This window comes from Piliocolobus tephrosceles, chromosome 20 (genome assembly GCF_002776525.5).
Source record: "Piliocolobus tephrosceles isolate RC106 chromosome 20, ASM277652v3, whole genome shotgun sequence".
In the NCBI taxonomy this organism is placed as follows: domain Eukaryota; kingdom Metazoa; phylum Chordata; class Mammalia; order Primates; family Cercopithecidae; genus Piliocolobus; species Piliocolobus tephrosceles.
In genome coordinates this window covers 38,974,747-38,987,798 of record NC_045453.1, presented here as the reverse complement: position 1 = coordinate 38,987,798, position 13,052 = coordinate 38,974,747, and the positions used below count along the sequence as shown (strand labels likewise).

Here is a 13,052-nt window from a genome sequence, read left to right as displayed (position 1 = left end):
AACATTGATTCTTTATGAAAATTTCATAGGGACAATGACCGAAAGAAATCAGCAGTTTGCAAACGGATAACTCATTTAAGAACAGACAAGACAATGCTGAAAATGAAGCCCATGATAGTAAAGCATCCAACATTAATTTGTGAGAAAAATATTCATCTTGTTCACGTCCTAACTGAAAAGGACCAATGATTAACTACACAAAAATAGTCAACACAGTAGACACTTCAATTAGTTTAATTTACACAATTCTATCTGAAAAATTAAAGTTGAGTAAATTTTCTACTCAATGGGTGCCAAAACTCTTGCACCCAGATCAGCAGCAGACAAAAAGAGAGGTTTTCATGGAAATTTTAATCAAATGGGATCTCCATCCTGAAGCATTTCTTCAAAGGGTTATTATGGGAGATGAAATATGGCTCTACCAGTTCAATCTTGAAGACAAATCACAATCTACCAAAACGGCTACCAAAAGATGGAGGGGATCCAGTCAAAGCAAAAGTGGACCAATGGAGAGCAAAAGTCATGGCAATAGTTCTTGAGATGCTCAAGGCATTTTGCTTTTTGACTTTCTGGAGGGCCAGAGAATTATAACATTTACTTATTGTAAGAGTATTTTGAGAAAGTTAGCCAAAGCTTTAGCAGAAAAATGCCTAAGAAAACTTCATGAGGGAGCCCTTGTCCACCATGACAATGCTCCTGCTCATTTCTCTCAGTAAACAAGGGCAATTTTGCCACAGCTTTAGTAGGAAATCATTAGGCACTCACCTCACAGGCCTGGTTTGGCTCCTTCTTACTTCTTTTTTTTTTTCTAATATTAAAACATCTTTAAAGGGCACCCATTTTTTCAGTTAATAATGTTTTAAAAACCTGATTAACATGGTTAAATTCCCAGGACTCTCAGTTTTTTTAGGGATGGACTGAACAGCTTGTATCACTGGTTTCAAAAGTTTCTTCATCTTGCTTATGTTGAGAAATACATTTTTATCTTTAATTCCATTTTATCACAATATTTTCAAAATCCTCTTTTACTTGGCTTGGGTACCTGGGGCACAAAATAGACAATGCACAATTTCCTGGGGTGTCGATGTTATTATTCAATAATAAAACAAGGGTATCTGTATTAGTTAACTAGTTTGTTCAGCAACAAAGTTGCAAAGACTGGGTGGCTTAAATAGCAGACATTTATTTTCTCATCGTTCTGGAGGCCAGAAGTACAAGATCAATGTGTCATCAGGGTTGGTTTCTCTTGAGGTTGAGGCCTCTCTCCTTGGCTTGCAGATGACTACCTTATTTCTGCCTTTTCACATGGTCATCTTCTGTGCGTGTGCACCCCTGGTGTCTCCTTGTGTGTTCAAATTTTCTCTTCTTACAAGGACACCAGTCAGATTAGATTAGGATCCACCCATGTAGCATCATTTTACCTCTTTAAAGGATCTGTTTTCAAATACAATCACATTCTGAAGTGCTGGAGGAATATGAATTTGGAGGAATACAATTCAGCTCACAACAGCATTCAGATTAAAGAACAAGAAGTAAATCATTTCTATTCACGGGTGAAATAATCTGACAAATAGAAAAATACCAAAGAATCCATTAAAAACTATTAAAGCTAATAAAAGCATTCAGTAAAGTTGCAGAATACCAAATCAACAAAAAGTTGTATTTCTATACATTATTAATAAATAACCTGAAATGAAAATTTAAAAACAATGCTATTTATTATAGTATCAAAAAATAGTATGCTTAGTAATAAATTTAACCAAGGAGGAGCAACACTTGTACACTGAAAACTAGAAAACTTTACTGAAATAAATTGAAGAATACCTAAACAAATGAAAGACGTCCTATGTTCCTGGATTGGAAGACTTAATATTGTTGAGATGGTAATACACACAAAGTGATCTATAGATCTATTAATTTGCACACTTTATGTATGTACATTTTACGTGAATAACAAGGGCAAGAAGAGAAAAGAAAGAAAGAAAACAAAAAGCACTTTTCATCACATTTTGAGAGAAAAGTATCCAAATCGTATCCAATAAGCTCTTAGTTATCTTTCCAACTCCCCTCTCCTCTCCCTCACTGTAGCATGCTCCCACTTTACAGAGTCTGATGACAGAACAAGATGGAATCAGAGATTCAGTATTTGTGTATCTGAAGACTATTACGGTAGTCTTAAAAAAGTCTGGCCCGAAAAATGGACCAGACTTCCCTTTACCCCCACAGGATGGTTCTAGGACCAAAGACAGATGCCAGGAAAGCTTCAACTTGGTGGTAACCAGTGTTCATGTCTGAGAGCTGCCCATGGAACCATATGCCATGTGGTATATCATGCTCCCATCCCTGCCTGCGTCCGAGCAGAACCTTAGAGCCTTCTGTCTGGACACTGCAAAGGGCACTGTCCAGTTCTACTAATTGAACCAGACCAGAAGCAACTTCTCCTACCTCGACTGGCTGCTGCTGCCTGACCCATCCACCTCAGCTTCCCCAGTGGGATCAGGCACACAGTTATCCTTGAGAATTTCAGACAATGGAGCTTCTGTGCAAAATTTTGTGACCCTGGGTGGACAAAGTTGGTGATGCTAACAAAGAATGATGTCTAGGGAGGCAACCAGGGCATCTGCAGAGAAGCAGAGAGCTTCCAGTTCCTAATAGACATAACTTAAACCTTAAGAGATGCCGAGGTATCAGGGGAGATGTGCAGAGGACCCCATAACTGATGCATCCCTCAAACCGGCTTCAGGAATGAAGAGCATAGCCCCAGTTCCAGAGCCCCCAGCTGCATGGTCAATTCCTCCAGGATTGTCTGGCCTGGAGAGAGCCCCCCACCCAAAGTTACGCCTTCTTCCGGGATGGCATCCCCAGACTGCTCAATGTGGGCCATGAGAGCCTGGGCCCCTTGTCCCTCCAAGACAACTCTGAAGGGTTGCCTCAGCCTTCAAAGTCCCCATAGAGTGGGCAGGGGTCTCAGCAGTCAGCACGCTCCCTCTACATTGCTCTGTGTCTTTCTCATCCCTTCCCAGCAGTGATCCCAGAAGCACCCCTAATGATGCTGAAGAAGAAAGAGTTAAAAGACAAGACAAAATGTGAGTGTCGTTTCAGTTCCCCAAGCTGTAAGCAGCTCTTTCCTTAGCAACCTAACATATCAGTTCACAGTTTCTGTGTTTATTTTTTCTCCCAGCCACAGCAAATGTAGACCGCTTGCTTTGGGCTGAATATTGAAGAAGGCAGTACCCTTGGCAGGCAGAGGGGCTGTGGGCTGTCCGTCTTCCTCTTCCTCTGCTCAGGCAGACAATGGCAGGATCCAGTTGCTTATCTAGCCCTGCTTATCTAGCAAGCTGCCGGGTGGGGTGTCTGGATCCCGCAGGGGCAGTCGGTGAGAGCCCTTAGCTCAGCACTGCCCTCCTATGCTGGGGCAGGCATGGCAAGGCCCATGGAGTTGCTTCCCTCAGATAACCTTGTGTTTCCACCTGGAGAAGGGAAATAAAGACACATCACATCATTGGATTATGAGGAGTAAATTATAGAAGGCACGCACACATTTAAAAAAGATCCGCTGTGGCCATCACTGTCTCAGCTCTTTGAACTTGGACTTGCAGGACTGACCTCACTTGCAGGGACTATGGCAAATTTCTCCCCATTTACTGTGCCCTTCTGTTGACACTAAAATAGCTGTAGGTATGCATGGTGAGGAAATGTTAGACTTTATCCAACAGTCAGGTTGCAAGACCAAGCTTCTCTACTTCCTGGCTATCTAGCTTTAAACAAGTCATATCTTTGAGCCTCTATTTTCTCACAACTCATTTCTCATGGATAAACTTGAGAATCTGGTGAAATAACTCATATAAGAGGTCTTGACAACCCCAGCAAGCATTGGCTGATTTGAAGTCCACGGTGTAAAATGTAAGAAGGATTTGGTTATGCTGATGAGTAAATTTACCTGATCAGGACAGGTAGAGGAGCTCAAACTGACCAACAATACAGTGGCTGGGAAAAGAGGAGGCCTCTAAGAACCTGTTATCTGAATGGTGGGCTGAGGAGGGCACTCCTAGAAAAAGGGATGACGTGGTCCTGAGTGTATTCTGCTCAGATCTGTCTACTGTTTTATGAAACACCCTCCTTCGGCTCCATTTCCTCAACACAGTGGCCTGTCTTATGTCATTGAACATGTTCTATGGCCTGCCTGGAATGTCTTCCTTCTCCCCTCCCATGCTCACCTCCACGCCAGTGAACTCCTATTCATCCCTCAAAACCCCAGCTCTGCCATCAAGTCTTCCAGGAAGGCTCTCCCAGCACCATCCTCACCTGTGGGTGGGTTTTGCACCACATCTATGCTTTGACCTGGGCTGCTGTTGGACAGTTGCTGTGAGCCCAGACCACTCTGAGAGCATGTGAAACACCCTTCATGGCACAAACAAGAGCTCAAGAATGGTGGCTGGGGTTCAGTCTGCCACTGCAAATACCAAAAGCTGTCCTTGTTGAGTCAACCCTCCCAGAGCAGGAAGAGCAGAGGGTCTGGGAAAACAACCCCAAGGAGAGAGACAGGGCACTTGTAAGCTATGGGGCCTCCCTGCTGGGACAGAGGGAACTCTTGCTGGAGATGAGCAGGGCCTGAGTCTGAGGGTGGCCCTGCTGAAAGCACAGTAATAGGAGTTGTAATCAGCTAAGAGCAAGAAATCTACTTTGTTTTTCTAATGCTATTCTTTGCTTTCTAGATAAAACAGCATGTGAGCATCTCTGGAGTTGGTGTCCCCAGAGTCCGCCTCCTGGATATTGCCAGCTGCCTGGACCAACCTTTCCGAAAGATCAGCCAGGTCACAGTGAGGGTCAAAGGTGAGCCACGGGCCTCAGCAGCTGCTGGGTGGATGGTGCGTGGGACTCAGAAAGTGACGTTCTCTCCCTGCCAGCCCCCTTCCTCAGTCTCTTGCTCCAAATCCTGGACCACACACTGCGTGCTATGGCTCCATTGCTGTGCTGGGTGAGGGGTGCAGGACTGTCCAGCTGAGAGCCACCCAGGAGGCCCACCCAGGAGACCCAGCCCAGGCCTCTCCCTGAAACCTGAAGAACTCCAGGGAGCTGATGGGACACTGGGGCCCGGATCAGCCCCTGCCCCTCCCTGAGAGTGCCTGAGGACACCTTCACTGTTCCAGAGAAGCAGGCCCTCCCCATGGCTGGTGACAGTTGCAGCAGCTGTGGACAGATGATGGGAGGGAGCATCCTTTCCCAAACCCTACAGGCAGGCGAGCATTCACCACGTGTTTTCACAGAAATAAAGAAAGAAAAGGAAACCAGGATTGTACCTGAGGTCAAGCAGGCAGGGCTCAACTCAGCACTGGGAAGATTGCTAGAAGCCTGGGGCCTCTCTACAAGAACCGAACCCACATGCGATCTCCTCTGCAAGGTGGAGGCCACGCACCTGCCTTCTTGCTTCTGAGCTCCAGTCTCCTCACTGTGACCCTGGTCCCACCGTAGCAAAGAGACACTGGGAATGAGCCCTTCTTTCCCCTCCTTGCCAGAAGGTGGGAAGATGCATTGGTTGAGGGTCTAGCCTTATTTTCATCCCAAAAGACTTTCTTTTTTTATTATTATTATACTTTAAATTCTAGGGTACATGTGCACAACATACAGGTTTGACACATAGGTATACACGTGCCATGTTGGTTTGCTGCACCCATCCACTCGCCATTTACCTTCGGTATTTCTCCTAATACTATCCTTCACCCAGTCCCCCACCCCCTGACAGGCCCTGGTGTGTGATGTTCCCCACCCTGTGTCCAAGTGATCTCACCGTTAAATTCTCACCTATAAGTGAGAACATGCAGTGTTTGGTTTTCTGTCCTTGTGATAGTTTGCTGAGAAAGATGGTTTCCAGCTTCATCCATGTACCTACAAAGGACAGGAACTCATGCTTTTTTATGGTTGCACGGTATTCCATTGCATATATGTGCCACATTTTCTTAATCCAGTCTATCATTGATGAACATTTGGGTTGGTTCCAGGTCTTTGCTATTGTGAATAGTGCCACAATAACCATAAATGTGCATGTGTCTTTATAGTAGCATGATTCATAATCCTTTGGGTATATATCCAGTAATGGGATTGCTGGGTCAAATGGTATTTCTTGCTCTAGATCCTTGAGGAATTGCCACAGTGTCTTCCACAATGGTTGAACTAATTTACACTCCCACCAACAGTGTAAAAGCGTTCCTATTTCTCCATATACTCTCCAGCATCTGTTGTTTCCTGACTTTTTAATGATTGCCATTCTAACTGGTGTGAGATGGTATCTCATTGTGGTTTTCATTTGCATTTCTCTCATGGCGAGTGATGATGAGCATTTTGTCATGTGTCTGTTGACTGTATAAATGTCTTCTTTTGAGAAATTCCTGTTCATATCGTTGGCCCACTTTTTGATGGAGTTGTTTGTTTTATTCTTGTAAATTTGTTTGAGTTATTTATAGATTCTGGCTATTAGCCATTTATCAGATGAGTAGATTGCAAACATTTTCTCCCATTCTGTAGGTTGCCTGTTCACTCTGATGGTAGTTTCTTTTGCCTTGCAGAAGCTCTTTAGTTCAGTTAGATCCCATTTGTCTACTTTGACTTTTGTTGCCATTGCTTTTGGTGTTTTACTCATGAAGTCCTTGTCCATGCCTATGTCCTGAATGGTATTGCCTAGGTTTTCTTCTAGGGTGTTGATGGTTTTAGGTCTACCATGTAAGTCTTTAATCCATTGTGAATTAATTTTTGTATAAGGTGTAAGGAAAGGATCCAGTTTCAGTTTTCTATATATGGCTAGCCAGTTATCCCAGCACCACTTATTAAATAGGGAATCCTTTCCCCTTTCTTGTTTTTGTCAGGTTTGTCAAAAATCAGATGGTTATAGATGTGTGGGGTTATTTCTGAGGCCTCTGTTCTATTCCATTGGTCTATCTATCTGTTTTGGTACCAGTACCATGCTGTTTTCATTATTGTAGCCTTGTAGTATAGTTTGAAGTCAGGTAGCGTGATGCCTCCAGCTTTGTTCTTTTTACTTAGGATTGTCTTGGATATGCGGGCTCTTTTTTGGTTCCATATGAACTTTAAAGTAGTTTTTTCCAATTCTGTGAAGAAAGTCATTGGTAGCTTGGTGGGGATGGCATTGAATCTATAAATTACCTTGGGCAGTATGACCATTTTCACGATATTGATTATTCCTATCCATGAGCATAGAATGTTCTTCCATTGGTTTGTGTCCTCTTTTATTTCATTGAGCAGTGGTTTGTAGTTCTCCTTGAAGAGGTCCTTCAAATCTCTTGTAAGTTGGATTCCTAGGTATTTTATTCTCTTTGTAGCAATTGTGAATAGGAGTTCACTCATGATTTGGCTCTCTGTTTGTCTATTATCAGTGTATAGGAATGCTTGTGATTTATGCACATTGATTTTGTATCCTGAGACTTTGCTGAAGTCACTTCATTTTGTTATTTACCCAGTAGTCATTCAGGAGTAGGTTGTTCACTTTCCATGTAGTTGTGTGGTTTTGAGTGAGTTTCTTAATCCTGAGTTCTAATTTGATTGCACTGTGGTCTGAGAGGGTTTGTTGTGATTTCTGTTCTTTTCCATTTGTTGAGGAGTGCTTTACTTCCAATTATGTGGCCGATTTTATAATAAGGGTGATGTGGTGCTGAGAAGAATGTATATTTTGTTAATTTGGGGTGGAGAGTTCTTTATATCTCTATTAGGTCTGCTTGGTGCAGAACTGAGTTCCAGTCCTGGATGTCCTTGTTAACTTTCTGTCTCACTGATCTGTCTAATATTGACAGTGGGGTGTTAAAGTCTCCCATTATTATTGTGTGGGAGTCTAAGTCTCTTTGTAGGTCTCTAAGGACTTGCTTTATGAATCTGGGTGCTCCTGCATTGGGTGCATATACATTTAGGATAATTAAGTCTTCTTGTTGAATTGATCCCTTTATCATTATGTAATGACCTTCTTTGTCTCTTTTGATCTTTGTTGGTTTAAAGTCTGTTTTATCAGAGACTAGAATTGCAGACTCTGCTTTTCTTTTGCTTTCTATTTGCTTGGTAAATCTTTCTCCATCCCTTTATTTTGAGTCTATGTGTATCTTCGCACATGAGATGGGTCTCCTGATTACAGCACACTGATGGGTCTTGACTCTTTATCCAATTTGCCAGTCTGTATCTTTTAATTGGGGCATTTAGCCCATTTACATTTCAGGTTAATATTGTTACATGTAAATTTGATCCTGTCATTATGATATTGACTGGTTATTTTGCCCATTAATTGATGCAGTTTCTTCCTAGCATCAATGGTCTTTACAGTTTGGCATGGTTTTGCAGTGACTGGTACCGGTTGTTTCTTTCCATGTTTAGTGGTTTCTTCGGGAGCTCTTGTAAAGCAGGCCTGGTGGTGACAAAATCTCTAAGCATTTGCTTGCCTGTAAAGGATTTTATTTCTCCTTCACTTATGAAGCGTAGTTTGGCTGGATATGAAATTCTGGGTTGAAAATTCTTTTCTTTAACAATGTTGAATATTGGCTCCCACTCTTCTGGCTTGTAGGGTTTCGGCTGAGAGATTCACTGTTAGTCTGATGGACTTCCCTTTATGGGTAACTCAACCTTTCTCTCTGGCTGCCTTTAACATTTTTTTCTTCATTTCAACCTTGGTGAATCTGACAATTATGTATCTTGGGGTTGCTCATCTCGAGGAGCCTCTTTGTGGTGCTCTCTGTATTTCCTGAATTTTAATGTTGGCCTGCCTTGCTAGGTTGGGGGAGTTCTCCTGGATAATATCCTGAAGAGTGTTTTCCAACTTAGTTCCATTCTCCACATCACTTTCAGGTACACCAATCAAATGTACATTTGGTCTTTTCACATAGTCCCATATTTCTTGGAGGCTTTGTTCATTTCTTTTTACTCTTTATTCTCTAACCTTGTATTATCACTTTATTTCATTAGTTTGATCTTCAGTCACTGATACCCTTTCTTCCACTTGATTGAATCAGCTACTGAAGCTTGTGCTTGTGTCACGAGGTTCTCATGCCACAGTTTTCAGCTCCATCAGGTCATTTAAGATCTTCTCTGCACTGTTTATTATAGTTAGCCATTCTTCTAACCTTTTTTCAAGATTTTTAGCTTCATTGCAATGGGTTTGAACATACTCCTTTAGCTTGGAGAAGTTTGTTATTACTGACCTTCTGAAGCCTACTTCTGTCAACTTGTCAAAGTCCTTCTCTGTCTAGCTTTGTTTTGTTGCTGGAGAGGAGCTGTGATCCTTTGGAGGAGAAGAGGTGCTCTGATTTTTAGAATTCTCAGCTTTTCTGTTCTGTTTTCTCCCCATCTTTGTGGTTTTATCTACCTTTGGTCTTTGATGTTGGTGACCTACAGATGGGATTTTGGTGTAGATGTCCTTTTTGTTGATGTTGATGTTATTCCTTTTTGTCTGTTAGTTTTCCTTCTAACAGTGAGGTCCCTCAGTTGCAGGTCTGTTGGAGTTTGCTGGAGGTCCACTCCATACCCTGTTTGCCTGGGTATCACCAGCGGAGGCTGCAGAACAGCAAATATTGCAGAACAGCCAATATTGCTGCCTGGTCTTTCCTCTGGAAGCTTTGTCCCACAGGAGTACCTGCCTATATGAGGTGTCTCTCAGCCCTTACTGGGAGGTGTCTCCCAGTTAGGCTACATGGGAGTCAGGGAACCTCTTGAGGAGGCAGTCTATTCATTCTCAGAGGCCAAATGCCATGCTGGGAGAACGACTGCTCTCTTCAGAGCTGTCAGACAGGGGTGTTTAAGTCTGCAGAAGTTTCTGCTGTCTTTTGTTCAGTTATGCCCTGCCCACAGAGGTGGAGTCTAGAGGCAGTAGGCCTTCCTGAGCTCTGATGGGCTCTGGCCAGTTCAAGCTTCCTGGCCACTTTGTTTACTTACTCAAGCCCCAGCAATTGCGGACACCCCTCCCCCAGCCAAGCTGCTGTCTCACAGTTCAATCTCAGACTGCTGCACTAGCAGAGAGCAAGGCTTCATGGGTATGGGACCCACCAAACCAGGCATGGGAGAGAATCTCCTTGTCTGCCAGTTGCTAAGACCTTGGGAAAAGCACGGTATTTGGGCAGAATTGTCCTATTTTTCCAGTTACAGTCTGTCACGCCTTCCCTTGGTTAGGAAAAGGAAATCCCTCAACCCCTTGTGTTTCCCAGCTGAGGCAACACCCCACACAGCTTCGGCTCACCCTCTGTGGGCTGCAACCACTGTCCAACTAGTCCGAGTGGGATGAACCAGGTACCTCAGTTGGAAATGCAGAAATCACCCATCTTATGTGTCAATCATGCTGGGAGCTGCAGACCAGAACTGTTCCTATTTGACCATCTTGGAACAGAGCCCCCCTCCCAAAAAACTTTCTCTGGCTAACTCTGATGCTTTTCTGAGTTCTTACCTAAATTTCCCCTTCTCCTTCTGTGGCACAGCCAGTTTTATTTATTTTTGTCCTTATCACTACCCTTGCTGTCTCCTCGAATCATCCAGAGCCACTGTTGTTTTCTAGAACATTGGCAAGCACATTGACAGAGTGCCCACATTGTACTGAACTCTGAAGGGAATAGTCTTGTTCCCATCACTCAGGTGGGGAAACTGAGGTGAGGTTAGTTTAAAGTGGGTAAGCAGTGGGTCTGGAATTGGAGCTCTGGCTGGCTGGCTCCTCCCACCACAGCAGGAGGCCACTGGAGGCTCCAAGGGCTCTGAAATGTTGAGAACTGCCCTGTGGGTACCCGGGAAGAGGGCAAGAACACAGCACTACTTCCTTGGGTACAGTTTAGCTCCTCAGAGGGGTTTTCTGAGCTGTCCTGGGTCCTATGAGGGAGGTAGAAATTACATTTCACTAGGGAACAGCCAGGGTCACCTTCTCACCTGCGGCCCCACCATCCCATCAGCCTGGATGGGCCTCCTCAGCAGTCACACTTGCCCCTAGGCTGAGAAGGGGCGGGACTCAGCTCCACAGAGTCTCCCAGGGCCTCAGGCAGGTACTGCAGGCTGATTCCATCTCCAGGTTGGCAAGAAAAATAAAACAGTCAACTGCCCAAAAGACTTCTCTTAGCACCCACAGCAAGTTAGGCTGGCAGGTGGAGCCTATGCTGGGGTAGTCCTGTCCGCCAGGCCTGATGTTCCATGTGAAGAGACTGGTGAGCACCAGGTGACCCCACCCAGGTGCACGTGGCTCTGTCAGGTACAGGCAGGTCTCTGCTCACTGATGGGACACCATGAGGGCCCAGACAAAGCAGAGCCTTGCTCGCCAGGTGTCTGCTGGTGCTGCCATCACCAAGGAACACACCCCAGGCAGCTTAAACCACAGACGTTTATTCTTGCACAGTGCTGGAGGTCAGAAGTCTGAGATCAAGGTGCTGGACGGCCTGGTTCCCTCTGAGGGTGGTTGGCGGGTCCAGTGCAGGCCTCCCACCTTGGCTGGGGGACAGCCATCTGCTCCCTGGCTCTCCACATCACCTTCCCCCTGTGCCTGTCTCTCTCCAGATCTCCCCTTTCTGCAAAGACACCAGTCCTACTGGATCAGGGCCCATCTGTGTGACTTCACTTTTACTTGAGTACCTCTCACAGACCCTAACCCCAAATCGGGCCACATGCTGAGGTACTGGGTGTGAGGACCTTGACATTTGTATTTTGAGGGGGACATCATTTAACCTGCACCACCAAGGACAGAGCCAAAGACCCTGGGATGACAGGCCCAGAACAGGACCTGGGGGAGGCTCTTCTTTAGGGGAGAGAGGGAAATGGGAGCCACCACTGGCAGAGCCTGAGGGCAGGGCAGCCAGAAAGAAGCCATGGGAGTCCCCACCGTGGAAGTCCCCGCCGAGCAGCCTGTGTCCCCTGAAGCAGGCCCTGACATGAGGACTGGGGAGTACATGTTTATTAGGGAGGATCCACGGAAGGAGGAGAGAACCAGGTAGGGAAGGAGGGAAGCCCAGGGCAGGGCTCTAGAGAGAGGATGACCCTCAGAAGCAGGAGAGGCTGGTCTTGCCGGCACCTCTTGAGGGAGGAGGGTGCACCCGAGACCAGACCCAGCAAGAGGTGGGAGCCCCAGGAGCAGCCCCACTCCAGGTCCTCTGCAGGAGTGACTTGGCTACCACTAGGCTGCCCTGCCCAGCTCAGCAGGTCTTGTAGGTACAGGCAGGCAGAGGGGCAGCGAGAGATCTGGGATGTGGACAGAACCACAGTTGCCACAACTGCTCGCGGCTCCCTCCCTCCTCTGACATCAGAGAGAGCAGGGAGTCTCCGCTGCCTTCACTTTCCAGCCCCACACACCTCCCTGCAGCCTGGCTGTGCCCCCTGCACCACTGACACACCTCCCTGCAGCCTGGCGGTGCCCCCTGCACCACTGGAACCTGCTGAGCCGTGCAGGGCAGCCTGGTGGTGACCGGGACACTCCTGCAGAGGACCTGGAGCTTGGCTGCTCCCGGGGCTCCCGTCTCCTGCTGGGTCTGGTCTCCGGTGCACCCTCGTCCCGCAGGAGGTGGGGGCAAGAGCAGCTTCAGCCCCTTTTGCTCCCCGTGGTCTGTGCATGGACAGGGTGTGGGCCCAGGGAGACGGTTGTGTGGTGTGTGCATTGTGTGTGTGTGGGCGGAGTGTCTGTGTGTCCTGTTTGTGAATATTTGTGTGATATGTGTGTAGTTATGCTTATGTGTCATGACTCTGTGAGGGTGTGATGGAAGAGTGTGTGTAAGAGAGAGGTTTGACTGTGTGTGATGTGTGCATGTGGTGTCTGTGTGTGGTGTCTGTGTGTTGGGTGGGTTTGTGTGTGTATGTAGTGTCTGTGTGTGTGATGTCAGTGTGTTGTGTGAGGATTTATGTGTGTGTGGTGTCACTGTGTGTGATGTTGGTGTTTTGTGTGTGGGTTTATGTTTTTGTGTGATGTTGGTGTGATATTGGTGTGTTGAGTGTGGGTTTATGTGTGTGCACGTGGTGTCTGTGTGTGTGATGTCAGTGTGTTGTGTGTGGGCTTATATGTGTGTGTGTGATGTCGGTGTGTTGTGTGTGGGTTTGTGTGTGTGTGA

The 13,052-nt window shown here is 45.9% G+C and overlaps 1 long non-coding RNA gene across 3 annotated transcripts in view; it reads right to left on the bottom strand.

Moving 5' to 3' along the window:
• Nucleotides 1–269: 269 nt before the first annotated feature.
• The window catches only part of LOC111526255, a 181,300-nt gene continuing 168,517 nt past the window's right edge, over nt 270–13,052 (bottom strand). For all 3 annotated transcript variants that reach the window (XR_002726313.2, XR_002726314.2, XR_002726315.2), the window contains one exon: nt 270–3,470. This is a non-coding gene — a long non-coding RNA (uncharacterized LOC111526255). The remainder of the gene's footprint in view (nt 3,471–13,052) is intronic.